We start from the raw sequence: 17,184 nt of genomic DNA, 5'->3' as shown, positions 1-17,184 counted from the left end.
GTATCAGACTCCATTTGGGGACAGGAGGCCTTGTTAGACCTGAAGAGCTAAAGGCAAGAGTCAAGACCTGCGGTTGACAGCAGTAAGTAGGACAAGTGCTAGAAAGGGAGAAAGCCCTGGTCCAACAGCGAGCCGGAAGAAGCTGGAAGATGAGATTGGAGAAAGAGGAGTGCTGAATTCCAGTTATTTTGGGACTACAAATTGCTGCCAGGAAGTCAGTAAAGGCTGTGCTTGGTACTGTAGCAGGAGCTAGTTTGGTCCAGAACTCAAGAACTTGCAAAAGTGCCATTATTTGGTGTTATTTTGGCTCATGCCATAGGAGATGTGTTGCATTGGTTGCAATGAAGGAATACTGTATCAAAATCTAAATCTGAAAAATGTGTGATCTGGAATAAATATTGGGGATACAATATTTACTAAGGACCTTATATGACCCAGGATTTTTGTGTAGGATTGTTACTGGACCAACTTTCCGAGTTGCTTCAGACTACTTGAAAAGCAGTCTGATGTTTAAACTGATGCTGATGATTAAGGTAGTACCTGTGACGAGAAAGGCAGGCAAACAAGAAGACTGGTCTTTAAACAGAGAGTAGACAAAAAAAAAATTAAAACATTCAAATAATGTGTGTCTGTGAACCAGTGTGCAAGACAGGTTGCAATTAACATTTGAAAAAGTATGTAAATAATGTTTCATGCAAATATTCCCTTGGACACAGACTTGTGATCTATTAATTATTCAAAAACAGCACAAGCGTTTTGTCATTACTGTCTGTGGCATGTTCTTTGCTTTAATCTGTCCTTTGGTCTTGGAGCTGCCAGATTTCCATAACTGGGTCACCTAGTTCTTTCTCAACTTTGCTTTCTGCTGTGAAATGAAAAATTAGCATTTTCTGTGACACACATTCAGGGCTTCTATGAGGATCTTGAATGGCTGCTCTAGAAAGTAAGGAATCCTGAAATACATGGGAAAATATGCAGGAAGGAATGAATTAATATTTGTGGATAACATGAATTCTCAGTGACCACTGACCTTTGAAAACACAGTCAAGGATGAAAATTGTTAGTTGGCCAAAGAAAAGGAAAAATGTTACTTGATGCACAGGAATGATAGTAGAGTCACCCTTTGTACTTTGCATAGTGAAAAACTCTAGTGCTTAAGAACAAATTATAGCAAAATATAATAATTATAACCGTAATTTAAAAATCTTTTTAACTCGGAAATACCTGAGTGACTGTGAGTGATTTGTTAATTAAAATTGGGTTGAAAAGGTGAGAAGTGACATTAACAGTATTTGCTATTTTAACCACTAGAGAGCGTTCAAGAGCTGCTTTATAAAATCCATTTTTAACTCATCCCTTGAACTCCAAAGCAGGGATGCACTGAGATGCACGGGAGAGTCAGTGGGGTTTGAAGGAGGAGTAGGGAGACGTCTCAGAGAGGGGCTGGGCTCAGCTCTGAATTCTGCTGGCCTACACATGCCAGTGAAGAAGAGTATGATGAAGGAATGGAGGCAATCCTTGACTTTTCGACGTTCTCTCACAATTACACTCAGCAGGTGACTGCCATCGGGCGTACACATCCCTAGTGGCAAACAGCACATCAGAGACGATCATTAGGAAAAAATAATCTTGGAAGTGTTTGTCCTGAAATGCGTATTTTTTGTTTTAGTTTTATTAAGAAAAGATACGAATTGAATATTCCGAGGATGAGTAAGCAATGCCATTTTATTATTCATATTTACTATTAATTTGTAAAATCTGTCATCTTATTAGAGTTTGGCTGAAAGTGACTGAAGATTTCTACTGGAACCTCTACAGAGAGCCAGCCAGAGGCCTTACTTTTTCTTCTTTGCAAGTGGGAGGGGGTGGAGGAGGCCTCAGTGATGCTCACTTGAAATTTGACTCAAGCACTTGACACCGTGCTCTGCAGCAATGGTGCACCAGGGCTAAAGACCAGCATCCTGGCATTGGTCATTGCGCTGGCTGGGTGTAACTCTCATGGGAAGACATAGGGATCTCCTGAACATGCTTTCTTCATGCAAAAGTCAGTGTCAGAAGCCAAATTTCTATAAACAAACTCCATGAAATTCCACTTACCTCATCTTTGAAATGACCCACATTCCCCACTTCACTTCTAGGTAATTGCTGGAGTTCAGCAGAAGTTTTTCAGCCTGGCCTTTCTCTTTGTGTGTGGGGGGAACAAATGGGGATGTGGCATAAGCCAGTTCTGGAGAAAGCGTTCTCCTTGCAGAAAAGGGAAAGTCTATGAAAGGAGAGAGGGAAGGGGGTGGGACAAGCAGACTGACTTGGAAAACAGCTCTGCTGCCCCATTTCTTAATGCCCCCAGAGATTTCACAATTTCACATCAAATCTGTGCTCCATAACCACTGCGGCAGACTCTCTTTTTAAGGTCTTGCCCTTTTCAAATGCTTGTTATGTACTTGAACTCTTTCAGTTTTTACAGTCCACTAGAAAGGTTTGTAAGTGATTTACCACAGAGGGGATGAAGGCAGGAGATTGTTAACCTTTGCCTGACGCTGCAGTTTTAATGGACTTAAGATGTGATAAGAGGAGAGGCTTGGAAACAGACCTGCAATGCCTGACACCAAGACAAGGCTGGGTTCCACCACAGCCCTCAAAAGACAAGCCAAAGCGGCAGAGTGAGGATTTGAGCTGAAGGGCAAAACTTTGGCACCATTTAAAGTAATGTCAGAACTTTCACTGACTGCAAAAAAGAGATGTTTCCTCCTGAGGCCTTTGCAGTTGATAGGTAAGGATCAGAAATGTCTTTGTTCTAACAGGACATCTCAAAACCCCGTGACTACGAATGGTTTTTGGGCTTAGAGAAACCTGAAAACAGAATCAGAGAGTCACAGAACAGTTCAGGTTGGAAGGGACCTCAGGAGGTCTCCAGTCCTGCTCCCAGACCTCCAAGGTTGGACACTGCATAACCTCTTGGGCAACCTGTGCTGCTATTCATAGACCCCAGGATGTTGTTGGTCTTTGCTTCCAGGAACACTGTAAGCCCATGCTCAGTTCGCTGTCCACCAAGTGACTCGGGTCCTTTTCAGCAGAGCTGCTCCCCAGCCAGTCGGTCCTAGCCTGTGTGCTTGCCAGGGGCTCTTCCTTCCCACAAACAGAAGCAGCATCTAATTGGACAAGTGGTTCCATTGCCTTTTTTGTTCTCCTACATGAAAAAATGTGTGTGTATCAGAAAAAATAATGAAAGCCTTGTGTTTGAAAATAATTCCAGCAAGTCTTAATTAGCTTTCCCCTTGCACCACTCATCCAGGAATCATTGGGTTCATTTGTAATTTATAGTGTACAGAAATGTATATATTTGGGGACTCGTTCATCAAGCTCAGAGTAGTCTTTCCATTTGCACTCATTGCTTTTCAGGCTATTAGCCTAATTTTAAGATTTCTAGAATATCAGTGTCAGTTGTAGATACCGAGCTTGTTCGGAAACCAAACTGAGCAACAATTGCTTATATAAAGAAAAATTGTGTGGGAATCTGCACTTCCTATGCACTGGTGCTTCTGCTAATCTGAAAGCCACCTTCTTACAAGGTCTTCTGGCAGGAAAGTAAGGGATTTTTTCTGTCCTTTGTGTTAGTGGGAGAGTTATTTGCAGTATAACCAGAAGTGGATGCAGCAGAACCTGTTGTAGTTGAAATCAGCCCAGTATTAAACACTTCGGTATATCCTTGGCCTTCCACGTAGGGTTGGGTTCATACTAAAAGAGAGGAACTGGTGTTTGTACTGTTACAATCAGTGGAAGTCAGGGTGAGAAGTGAATGCAACAGTCATTGTTATGAGTAAAAATGACAAGATTTTTGCTTGAGTCTCATCTTCAGGGCTTGTTGATAAAGAAGTTGAGGAATCCAAAGCTAATTTTCCTTTCAGTAGCGCTCTCTTCTTCTTCTGTTGCAATGCTCTCCTATCTGTTATCCACTAGAAGGCAGAAGTGAGGTTTTATGAGCACATTTACCGAAAAATTGCACATCAGGAAGATTTATAGCAAAGTGACTGCTGCTGTTTTTCTATGGTTTCATCATCTTCGTTCTACCAAGCACTTCTCATTTTCAAGGGTCCCAAGGCCTTCACAAACTTGACCTAACATAAGCATTGCATGCAGAAATCGTGCTATCTGCAAACGGTAGCTCAGCGGTGGGCTGCGACACTTCTCAGCCTCACAGGACATGCATGGAAGAACATATTATCTAGCTGAAACTTCAGGGGGAATTTTAAAAGGCAGATTGTAATTAATTGAGTTGGAATTTGGCCAAGGAAGAGACTTTAATATGTCTTCTTTCCTGACTCATTCAGGAGCCGTGTAACACCCTTCTTGAGAGCTTATGCCTTTGTCAAATCCATTTCAGTCCCATTTCTGTCAGAAAGGGCCCACCACGGGGCTGGCGATCAGTTTAGCCCTTAGCCATGTGTGTACATAAATATCTTTGGCGTCGTCTCATCTGGGTCTCTTCTCCAGGATGCCTCCTCATCATCATGTTTTTCCACCATAGCTGATCCCAAACCTTGATTTGGCATCCTTGCCTGCTCCTAATTTCTGTGTCATTCTTACACTGTGTAATGCCTGCTGCTTTTGGAGGAACTCCTGCATCAGCAGCGGTCAGATCTCTCTTATTTAATGCAGTCACTTCTGGCCTATAGACTGTTAGTGCCCTTTTTCAGTACTTTAGCTCATTTATCTGACAATTATGCAATGTCATTTGCATAATGTGAAATTTAGATCTTCCATTGTCACATGCTTCAACTCATTTACTATCCTAATGTCCATTTGAAGTAGGTGATGAAAGCGTTGGTGAATTCATAGTCCTTGTTTCATACCAGACTTGGTTTGAACCAGTTGTTTAATTTTCTGCCAGTCCCTACAGCACCACAGGAGTTCCCAGCATTTGTACTACCAATGTGCTTATCTGAATATTGTATCATTTTTGCTGTGTTCTATAATGGCTGCTTCCAGAGAAAATGCCTTCATAGCATCAAGGAAAATAACGAGCACTTTTAAACTCCATTTTTCCTTTTTTTCCCTTCAACTGTAAAATTCTGCATATCTGATTAATGCAACTTCATCCTGATCTGAAGTCACACTGTTTTTCTCTCACTACTCCCTCTAAAACCAGCTTTGATCTGTTGAATATTAGTTTCATCAGAATTCTTCTCAGTACTGACAGTAAGCTTCCACCTCTATAATTATTTTGATTAGCAGGATCTCCTTTTGCCAGGATTGGGACAACTATTGCCTTCAGCTAGTCACCTGGTAGTCTCTCTCACTCCCACAACTTTGTATTTTTGTACATGCTCCACAACCTTTCTCATTTTTAACTGAACAACTGCTCTGGTTGTTCTTATTATCCTGGTTAAATACTGATTCAGCACTGCCTCACAAGTTAGCAAGTCTGTTCTTGAAAAGTGTCATTCAGTCATTCGTATACGAAGATGTTCACCACGCCACTGCTGTGCTTGATCCTTCGTGCTTGATATACAACTGATTTCTACCAACTCACAGTAATTAAGTCATTGCCATTAACAGGTGTTTCTTGGGAGTCTCCAGCAAGTACTGATCTTCTTTTAAATGTGAGATATAATGAGACCACTGTGCAAGAAAGTATGGCTTAATTCTCGAAGTGATGTCTATTAGTCACTTCTTTTTAAAGTGGAAGAATCAAACTATGCTAGCCTTTCAGATTTCATCCCCATGGCCCTGCTCCCTGAAGTCCATGAATAATGACAATCTGGGTGGAAAGGGTACTTAACAATTTAGGGTGCAATTATGAAATGAAAAAACCCACCACCAGGACACTTTCCTTTCAGTGTCTGCCCGTTAGTAGTCAGTTAAAAAAAAACAGGACTTTTTTTTTTTGCCTGGTGTGTATGAGAACGCTTTAATTATTTGTACAAGTATTGTCAGATCCAGTCTGAAATCTTTGTATATACCATGGCAACGTTACATAGATTAACTCTTCATTAGGTAAAAAATGGCCATTAAAAAAAAGTATTTTCTTTCAATGTCATGAAATGTCTCCTTACTTTTGTACTATGGAGAGGGCAGACTGGACCATGACTTTGACTTTACTGTGACTTCTCCTGTTCATTATTATTCACATCTCTGTTCTGGGAAAAAAAATCAGCACTAAGTATTTATGATTTGAGTTTTAAAGTCCTTCTGTGTATTGTTCCTATAAACATGGTTGATTATAAAAACAGATGCACTCCATTACTTCTGTGACAGTAAACCACGTGGTTTCTTTTCATTGTGTTCCAGCTACATTTTTGACTTTAATCATATATAGCATCTCATTCCTTAACTATTCTCTCTATTCTCTCTATTAGCTCATTTCACCTCCTTTTATTTTTATTTCCCCTTCCTCTCTCTCCCTCTCTTCCCCTGCCCATAATATTTTCCCTTTCAGAGCTCTGAGAACCCCTTCCCTCCTGTGAACCCCTAATTTATTATTTCTGTGTGTGCCTTCAGCAAAGCTGCTGAGCCCCTGCAGCTCCCACAGCAACAGAGATGAAGGTGGTCAGCAACTTGCAGAGTAAGTATTTGGGTTTCTCAGAGCTTAGTACATTTTGTACACTTCCCTTTTTCGCTGTCAGTGTGAAATATGTATGTGACACACACTGTGACATTTGATGGAAGGGTGTACAGGGGTGTCCTTTCCCAAAAATAGGAGAAAGAGCCCCTTAACATGGATGTTTCATTATGCAGGGCCATGGGCTGCCAATTCTGCCTTCGGGATAGGTTTAGAGAAAAAAGAGAGCAGAAAAAAACCCCCGAGTTTTTGTTTTTAATTCTTTTTTACAGGCCATTTCTCAGTTAGTTCCGTTGCTATCGCTTTGAAGACTATTTTACACACCCTTGTGAACAGAGTGTTTGTGTCTCTGTGGAGGCCGATAAGGATGCGTGAGAGGTGGTGGTCTCACCCCGCCCGCTGACCACACAGCCTTTCCCTTTCCTCCTTCTTCGCTTGCTCTTTCTGAGATGCCAGGACATATGGGAGGAGGGATAGCTGTCTCCTCATTATCATTGCGCTGCAGAGAAAGCACTCAACAACATGTGCCTGAGCTTCACTAGCTGTGTTTATACCTTGTGTTTCCAGTTCTGTTGTTAAGTAACTTTATCGGCTCCTTCAGCTGCTCTTCAGCGACACACGGAGTGTCCACTCAGGGGACAATTCTGCAGAATATTTGGGAAGCTCAGACCTACAGCCTTGTGCATGCAGAATTTTGGGAAAGGATGGCCTCAGGTGGGGATGGTAGGTTTGGGCCCGTAGTACTGCATATTTCTGGTGATTGCTGTCACTACATTTTCAGGAGACCAGGTTGCCTTCTAGCAGTTTCCTTCATCAGTCAGGGATGTGCCAGAAATATCTTTTAATCCTCCCACCATCTCTCTTCAAAAGCTTTTACCCTCTAAGGAAAGACCTCAAGGGAATAGCATACATAGAGCTGGTTTCTTCTCAGCTTCCCACAGTTGGCATCTGGTGGGAACAACAACCAACTGTCTTCTGGGAGCTCATGCCCTCCCAGGTACCCACAGCCTTCAAGGGGAGCCACTCTGGGTGGCCGAAAGGCAGGCAGGCCACCCCATATTCCCAGCGACATGGCTTTTAGTCCCTCTGTGCTAATCCAGAACGTCACCATAAGCCCTTTCTCTTACCATAACATTTTTTCTCCTCGCTAGCAGACTGGGTCACAGGTTTGTAACCCTTCTTTCTGAATATTTCTTACTCCATGTAGTTGTCAATGCACTTCTGTTGAGTAGGTGATTTTATTTCAATTGTATATATTTTACCTTTCTTAGACATTCCACCCTGACAGCTCTTTTAAATAACAGTTTTGGTTAGAGAGAACTGATATTCTGCTTATTGGTATTGATATCACGTACGCTCCTGGTCTGCAACCACTTAGGCACATAATTAACCAAGAGATTTTATGCAGCCCTATTGAGTTCTGCCCAAATATTTGCACGTTATGAGAATCTTTGTAGGACTAGGCTTTCATCTGCAAATGTTTCAGGCCAGCGACTGTTTTTTATGGCATGGCTGGTATAATAGGCGTACACCTGACAGCTGAAGCCTCTGTAGACTGCTGGGATGATATATAAAGAAACTCAGGGAACAAGGGAGGAGTTGAAACATGGTCCAGATGATGTAAATGTTTCCTCAGGTAGAGAAAGCTCCCCTGTTTTTGCTTAGAACAGACATTATTGTAGTCTCAAAAGGAGCTTTCCCAAATTAACATTGGCTGCGTAACTTAAGCATAGACAATTTTCACCTGAGTCTCTTTCCTGCTGTCTTGTAAGACCATCAGAAGGGGATCTATTTTACTAGATGTGTATACACATTACCAGTCTGCACTAGAAAACCTTTTATTTTATTCTGAGTTTTATCACCAAGTAATCTTTCAAGTATTTCTACAATTGAGCAGATGTTTGTTAGCCAGGGACAAGTCTAGCATTGAAGAAAAGATATTTTCAAAGTAATTTTGGGGAACCTGACAAGAATCTGTTACTACTGGCTGCTAACTGTGTTTTCTTCCTCTTTTGATAGATCTGGTTGTGTCAAGAAAAGTCTCTATGGACTTGGTTTAACAAAGGCATGATAGATCTGACCCTTTGTATTCTTTGCTATTAAAGATAGAAAAATGTTAGCTTTTTACTCTGTTGCTATCTTGCCAAACATCATTTTACTCCCAGGAAAGACTGGCTTTGTATCATGTCAGGTGCAATAGTTACCCACCTGGGCTTGTATCTTTTATCCAAACATGCCAACTTAACTTTTTTTCCCTTTGTATTGCCAAAGATTTTGATTTATTGTGCCTCCACTCTTTCTGAGTTAATGTTATTATCTTGAAAGACGATTTTCCTGATCAGTTGCCATAATAAACAAAGGTTTCATTTGCAAATCTGCCTTGGGTGATTATAGACATTAAGCACATTTGGATCCCTATTGCTCATGATTTATTATGAACAACAGTGTATCTATGGGATGAATAGCTAGCAAATTTAGAGAGGAAAAAGAGCTTCTATCCCAATTAGGCTGAAACTAAGTAGAGGGGAATGGTGAGAGATGCAGAAAGAAGAATGTTATTTCTGATATTCTAATGAAGAAGGAGAATCTCTTCAAATAGCTCCCCAAAAATGTCACTGTTCATTTAAAATGTGCCTGCTTGTTAGAAACAACCTCCCAGGCTCACTGGTACTGCTATTGTTAATTACTGACTCATCTCACAGAAAGCTGTTTGAAGGAGGTTAATGATTTTGATTCTTTGGATAATATGTGACAGCAATTGCAAATGTGAATCCTTTCTGGATCCTGCTATTGAATCAAGCCCTGGAGATGCCAAATATAATACTACTGACAAGATGGAGAATGAGATTGTTTCTATCAACTGCACAGGATGGAGGGAGGTGCCAGACAGTCATCCTTGGGATACCTTGGTGGAAAGGAGAAGTCACAAACTGCTGCCTTTTTATTCTAAAACAGAAGGGCTTGTTTTGTGGTGGGGTCTTCTGCTGCTTACCAACACTCCAGTGCTGGTATGAAGTAGCTCAGTGGAGCTTTACCGTGGTTGTGCCAGTTTTGAGACAGGGACAGTATATGGAATATCTGAGTTTAGTTAGGCTGAAAATCAGTCCCTGCCTTTCACCTTCCCAAAAGCCTGAGCTGGTTCCAAAAGATGCTGACTACAATCCAGGCCAGGGAGAGCTGATGTGGGATAGCTGATGGATTTGTGATTTTAGATATACCTACTTTTTTGAATGGCTTTCAGCTACATGATTGGAGTACAGTCAAAGAATGCAACATATCTAGGATGTTCTGTGGTGTTTTGTTTGCACAATTTTATATAAATAAGAAAATAAATTCTAGAAAGCCCTGCTGATATTCTTGATACTCTTGTTTCTTTGTTGCTTTATTGGGTATATAATGAATTTTCTCTGACTAAACCTTGACCCTGTTTTTTCTTTGAGTTGCAGCCATAACTTTTTTTTAGTTTTAGAAGTGTCATTCATATTTATAGCGGCAGATTCAGGAGAAGAATCTAGTCCTGTGTCTTCAGAAACTGAAAGATGCGCTGCATGTTTCAGGTTCACACCACAATATGAAATGCCAGCCTTCCTTTTCACCTCCAAGATTGTAACATAAGACATGGATAATAGTTTATAAAGGATTATAAAAAAGTATTTCTGTGATCACAATCAAACCAGAAGTTCAAATTTGTTAATCCTCTAAGTGAGTATTTCTAACTTGGTGAAACGTTAAGAAAGAATTCATTAAAGATGTTTTCTTGTCAATATGTCTCTTGTTTTTTAACTCCAGCACAGAAAGTGACCCCGATCTGACTCAGGGATTTAAAATGAAGAGTACTGGTGCACTAGTTGAAGTGCTAATCTTGAAAATAATATTTCATAATTAATGTTCTTCCCACCAAATCACTTATTCCATTCATTCCAATGTCCTTCTTTGTAATTTTACATCAGCTGGGATCCCAGTGTGATAGATGCTGTACGAACATGAGTCTGGGATGGATCCTACACAAATAGTGTCCAAGGACAAGCCAGGCAAAAGGTGGTAGAACAGAAGCAGTATCGTTTTACTACGCAAATGGAAAACTTCCAGAGGCAGACAAAGCAGTCTTCCCAAGATCACCCTGGGAACCTCTGGCACAGCCAAGAGCTGAATTAACATCTCCTGAGTCCTTCAGAGACAATCCTTCCTCACTCCATCAGTTTATTTTCTAATCCAAAACCAGTGGAAAGAACCCTTTGATTTCAGTAGTGTTTGAACAGAGTCCCAAATGCCCCCCAAAATCCATTGTTGTTTTCCCAGGCAACATAAAGATAAGACCTTATCCAATACAGAGAAGAATTTTAACCTCTGCTATTGTCAAGTTATGCCTAGAAGTTCAGTTAAAGCGTGGTAGATCAGCAGGAGCTCTGCACCCTTGCTAGTAGTCAGTGTACTAAGAAAATGACTTATTTTTGTCACTCCTTGTTATTAGCCATGTCTCACATGCGTTGCATTGGTACCATCATTCTCTCTTTTTGAACTCTGCTGTTTGAGCTCAGACATGTTATTTTTGCTCAGCTCACATCTTGTATACAAAGTACTTAAAGGAAAGTCTTTTTCTGACAAACTCCATTATGATATTCTTGCCAATCGAATATACAGACTTGAGCATCAAATATGCAACTTCACTATTACCACACTTATCCCTTCTGGATTATTACACAGTGGAAAGTTTTGATGCATTTTGGAGTTGAAACGAGACATCACATCTGTCACAGTAGCATCAACATCATTCAACTTTATCGTGTATAAAAAAGCCCAAACATATGGTTAGACTCTGTAGTGTAAATTCAGTGAAATCACAGCAGCCATAAATTTAGGCCATTAGTTTAATCTCTTGTGATGAGAAGATCCACTGTACTGATTTTGCATTTTTATCATTCCTATCGAGGCAGTAACCAGAAACCAGCTGAGGCAGAAGTTGAAGTTTGTAGTCCCTGTTTCCAAGAAAAGCAAAGGCCTGTGCTCTCTTCCTCTGTTCTATTCCTATTCTAATCCTTGTGCATTTGCAACATCTAATTCTTATGTCTGGCAAAAAAAAAAACCCTAGAACCAACCCAAACCCAAAGGTCGACTCTTTGTTTTTGTTCTGAAAGCTCCCAGCCAAAGCTCTGTCCTGGCAGTCAGTCTTCTGTACGCCTATGCAGCCTGCACAGAAAGGCTTCAAAGCAAATGTTTACAAAGCATATTGAAATGCCCATACTAAGTCTGTTTGGTTATCAGCTAATTTATTCTCAGGAGTAAAACCCACACTGGTGAAGTCAGCCTGGGTAACTGGGCACCCTGAATAAGTTTTTTGACATATATTCAAATTTTTTTTGGCATCTGCAGAGAAGAAGAAGCTTTCAAGTTTCCCTGGGTAGGTTTTTCACATGTCATTTGAGATTCCTTTGCATATTTGAAAACTTCCATGTCAAAATTAACTTATGCAAGAATGGTTTTCATCCGGTATGTGTTTCATATGCTTGTTACTCTGATCTAGCTATCCACTATTATTTAGCATTTACCCAGCCTTGTTTGCTGTATTCACCTGTTGCATCCTTCCTGATGCTGCTATAAAAGCTTTCCAAATCAGAGTCTGTCTGCTCACTGGGTGGTTAAACCTTATGGCTACCCTGGAGTCTCGGTTCCTGCATCAGACCTGAGCTGCTACTACAATTACAAATGCAGCAGCACGAGTCTTGATCACAGCAACAGAAATTTCTGGTTTGTCCCTGGTATGCTTTCCCTGCCAGACACATACAGAAATCAACCTGCAAACCTTCCATGCTCAGCCACGGAGACGACTGATGGATGGTGCTAAAAGGGCAATGGTGAGGGGAGAGCAAGTTACAAGTGGCATTTTCTTGTCACGTTATGAGCTTCTCTCCTATCAAATCAAAGAAAAACAAATGGTCCATTTGTTGCTGAGATGCTGCCCATCTGTGGCTGTGTCTAATCAGAGTTAATTATGGCAAGCTGAGTCTCTGTAATACTCCTGGTCCCCGAGCTCTGAAGGACCCACCACTTTATTCTGCAGCTTCCACTGCCAACTTCTGGAGCTGCCTATTATCAAGCACCAAAAGGTAGAGATTGTACAGGATCCCTGGCAAGCAACACAAAGTATCCCAGCTTAATACTAAAGCAATGACTAATCAGGGTATCCCAGGAGGAAGCTTTGCAATAGCATTTGCAAGGGTAATGAGGACAATTTTCATAGCTATGACACTTTAAGCCAAGCAAAATGCAAGCTATCCTGTTTATTCTTGTTTATTCTTTCCTGGAGCAGCAGGTAATGCAGATGCAAAAGAAAAGGACTCTTCCTGGGAGAAGGATTGCACCAAGACGGATTGCAGGATGAACAGCCATGGTTGTTGTTTTATCATAGGAGGACTAATAGCTAAATTCTATTAATTGCTGAATGCTGTTTTGTTTGGCAAATACAGGAAGCAGTTTACATGGCTACGCAAGTGCTCTGGTTCACAGTCCTTCTGAAATACTATTATTGTAACGGGATAATACTGATTAAGGACAGTTCCCTGAGGAAGGGGGGCCTTTTGATGATTGAGTCATTTCCTTTCCCTGCTCGACTTCAGTGAGATAGCGCTTCTCTCACCATAGACACACACCCTTTGTAGCCAGAGACTTCTCCAGCGAGGAGGTCAAAAGCACACGCCTCAGCCTTAGGTGGAAATGCCTGAGTGCATGAGTCCTAAAGAAAGCACTGAAACACCAGAAATATGCCAGGAGTACAAGCAGAGACTTTTTTTTCCATAAATACTCTGCCAGTTCCCTTTCAAAACTACAGGATAATACTGTCTTTGGCTACACCACTCTGCTGGAATAACCTTTCAACCCTTTAATCTTTGATTTTTGTTCCCATAGAGGTGACTTAATTTGAAAATAGCAATGGGTTTACCACCTAAGCAAAGACAACACCACCTCTGCAAACCACTGATGTACAGCCTTCTGCTTCTGGACATGGTCACCTGCCATCAGAGAAGAGCTGACCAAGGCCACTAGCTCAGTTAATACAGATCAGAAATCAGTAATAGCAAACGCTGTTCACTTCTAGACTAGAGCATATTCAGATTAGGGACCTAGAGGGAAAAGATTCCATGTTCTCTTACAACTGATGGGCACCAATGAAATCCCAGCTCCCAAACCATGCAAGCAGGAGCGGATCCTGATCATATAGGAACATGGTAGATAAGAACAACCCTCAGCCTCTCCTCTCTCTTTGATTTTTGTCACATGTTGCCATGGGAGATGCTTGAATGAGCTCAAGTGTAACCACAGCTTAGCAAGAAAATGTTCCTGTTATCACTTCTGAGCTAAAACTGGGTTCTTCTAAATGTTTTCCTTTTTAAGGTACAGTAATTGCTCTCCGATTAGGCAGGAAACTGTACCAGCATTATTGCTCTAAAGGAGCCAGTGTTATCAAAAAACAACACATCAGAGCCTGTCCTCACAGGAAGGGAATCATAAGTAATCAGAAGCGCTATAATACAATTGGCTGCTGGTCCCTCTGCGCTGAGGGGACAGAGCACAGAAAAAAACATTTTAGGACTTTTGTTTGTGGCCAAAGTATTTTAAAAGAGCCCTGGTTCCTCTTTGCCTCCCTGCTTGGCTTCTCCAAACATTGCTGTATTTTCTCAACAGGACATAAAAAAACCTTGGTGTGTGCAAGAATGCAGCGCAGGGCCCTTCCACCCAAAGGGTTATTTTGCGAACTGGTGCCATCCCGTCCTTGAATTCTCCACCAGTTTGCCCTAGGAAAGCCGCCCTCATCGGGCAGCAGTAATCAAGGGGAAGAACTGCCCTAGCGTAGCAAGATGATGAAGATCCTTGGGAGATGCAGTTCCTACGCTTTATTCCCTTTCAGGTTACCTCCCTTGGAAGTTCTTTCTAAAAGATAGGTATGCCCCAACGTGTGTGAATGTGGCACAGAAGCAATGGTGAGTGTAAAGTTGATTCTTTTATAAAACTAGTTGACATAATGGACTCTTAACACTGTCCAAGTGGTAAGATAGCTTAATTTCATCTACTCTCCATCATGAGGTACATCAATATCATTAGACTGTGAGACTGACCAGGATAGGTAAACACACCCACCTACCCCTAAGCACACACTACGAGAACTGTGCAGAGTACTTACACTTGGATTATGTAGCAAGAACCAGCCTGCTCTCAGCATGTTCTGCAAAAGGAAACAGAAACGCCTTATTTGGTTAATAATACAGAATCTGACTGGAAAACTCACCTGGTCTTTCAAGCTAGATTCTACTGAAGTGCTGTTTTGCTTCGCTTCTGCTAGCTGTGTGTTTTGGGATTTGTAGGGGTGTGCAGAGATGAGGTCTGCTGTTCATCTGTCCAAATTCCTCACTGTGTCTTCACTAGTCCAGCAGTGAGAATCAGAGATACCAGGAATCCAGGAAAACTGCTGCATCTGCTGAAGATTGGTTTGATGGCCGTTGCAGGATGTGTTCCCATCCTGACACAGCTGAAAAGGGACAGTCGCTCATCCTCATTACAATCTCAGAGTGACACAGGGGTTGGTCACAAAGGGAGGTCTTTATAACACTGCACTGAAGCCTCAACCTCTCAACTGTCTGGAATAGATAAACTTCTACAGAAGGGTAAAAAACAGTCAATCCTCAGGGCCCGTTGTCAGGATTTTAACTGAAATAGACAAAGCAATGAAGAGAACCTCCCGCAATGCTAGCCTGCTAGAAGTATCTATTTGAAAGAAGAAGACAGCAGGTAACAATTTCAAACTCACTGAGGGCCTCAACATCTGCTGAAAGTGACATTTGAGATTTCCAAAGAGATTCTTAGATGCTTTTACAATTTTTCTCTACCATGATTAGCATCAGTGGGTGAGTTTCAAATTGTTGCTTGTCCTGCTAGAGTTGTTTCCCAGGACTGAAACACTGCCTGAACCTCTCAGGCCTGCAAAATGCTGCTCGCAGGAGTCCCCAAATTCTCAGCACTGCACGCAGGACTCTACTGCTGTCCCTCACAGGTAAGCTGGTCCCCAGACACCAGCTGTTCTAGAGAGATGGCCAGCATAGGACAGGGTCAGAAAATGTTCCCCATCTTGCTGGAACACAGGTGGGGACCTCTAGGTCCCGCCCTGGTCGGGTGGGTGTGGGGACATGGGGTGGTGGTGAAGGAGGAGCTATGAAATTTGTGAAAACAAACTCAGGAGAGTCTCCTGGAGGAGAATTTGAATAGCTGTTTCTACTCAACTGAGTCTATCCTCAGCACAGACCTTCTGATGGATCAGAAAAGGAAGTAATGAAACAGAAAACAAAAAATTCTGTCAATGGACCATTTTGGAATGTTCCAATATTTTGCTGTTTGGTGAGTTTAACTGTGGGTAACAAAAAGGAAAATATATGAGCCTTGAGCTGTCAGAGAAGAGGCTGGAAAATCAGATAGTGCCAGGGAGAAAGCTCACAACATTTTATGCTTATCATCTGTCCACAGAAATAGAAATATTTGTCCTTCTGTCTCTACTTTTCCTGTCTGGTTTTTTCCCATCTATTATACATAGAAGTGCTCACTGCTTAACTGAGCCTTCTTACTGGTTTGGTGGCAATATGCAAAGGGTTGTGATCACATCCCCCACACAGCCTCTTAACCTCCATCTCAAGAGCCTAGACTGCTAAGAGTTCACAGATATAAAGTCTGAAGAGCCAAAGTAAGAACATTCTCTTTGCCAGGGAGTCACAGTTCCCCCATTTGGTCTGATCTAGGGGTCATTGTCCTTTAAACCTCAGCAGAAGGCTTTTGCCTCAAGTGGTATTGTGCGTACTGAGTTGCTTTTACATCTCAGTTGCTCTCCCTGAGATTACTTTTGTCAGTTCGGTTGTTTGTTTTAGCGGTGATGTTTTTAAATTGAAGTCTGTGTGCCCAGAAGGCACATAAAATAAGAGCCTTTAAAAGCCAGAGGATAAATAAAACACAACCTTGAATAAACAACAGGCTTTTGTCCTAATTTCCTTCCATTCCTTAATGGATGCTGATAAACTATCTGAATTTCTCAGTGTATTAATGCCACAATGACAGTAATACGAAACCCACAACCTCACAATAGCAATGATTTGACCAAATCGTTAGCTTTTAGACAAGCAATTGTTTCATTCAAAGTGTTTGTAGGCTATCGTGGTCTTACCAGGCTGCTCCTTTCTCTGCCACATCATAGACTATTTCAGTGAGATACATTTATCAAAGAAAACTGCTAGACCCACTTGGGGCTAATACATGTAATAGAAAAAAGTATCTTGTCTGATCAGGTAAGAACATGCACATCATGTTTTATTACTGATTCTATACTCACCACTCTGTTATTAAATAATACTGTTTATTTTCTGGATCAAAACCTTTTTGTGGTGACTAAGAAAAGTGTTAATATTTTATGTTGTTTTTTTTGCCTATGCAGAGCAGCAATAAAATATATTATTTTCAGGACGTAGGAACATGGTTCTGAGTCAAGTATGAGAACTGGAAGAACATGCCAAGGAGACTTCTTCTTTGGGAGGTAGATTCACACCAGGTTAAGCTTAGTCCATGTCACTGCTTTTGTCAGCCAGCACTTCAGG

The 17,184-nt window shown here is 41.4% G+C and overlaps 1 long non-coding RNA gene across 2 annotated transcripts; it reads right to left on the bottom strand.

The window, feature by feature from the left end:
- Positions 1 to 642: 642 nt before the first annotated feature.
- On the bottom strand, positions 643 to 15,098 carry LOC141950337 (uncharacterized). Of its 2 annotated transcripts, none has more exons than XR_012630998.1 (3): positions 14,736 to 15,098; positions 2,098 to 2,263; positions 643 to 1,582 (listed from the first exon to the last, which is right to left on the bottom strand). It is a non-coding gene; the product is annotated as an uncharacterized LOC141950337 (long non-coding RNA). The 2 variants fall into 2 exon arrangements; XR_012630997.1 differs by having other exon boundaries at positions 14,841 to 15,098.
- Positions 15,099 to 17,184: the final 2,086 nt, after the last annotated feature.

The sequence above is a fragment of the Strix uralensis genome, chromosome 15 (assembly GCF_047716275.1).
Source record: "Strix uralensis isolate ZFMK-TIS-50842 chromosome 15, bStrUra1, whole genome shotgun sequence".
NCBI lineage: Eukaryota > Metazoa > Chordata > Aves > Strigiformes > Strigidae > Strix > Strix uralensis.
The sequence above is the reverse complement of the archived record's forward strand: the minus strand, read 5'-3'. Positions and strand labels throughout refer to the sequence as shown.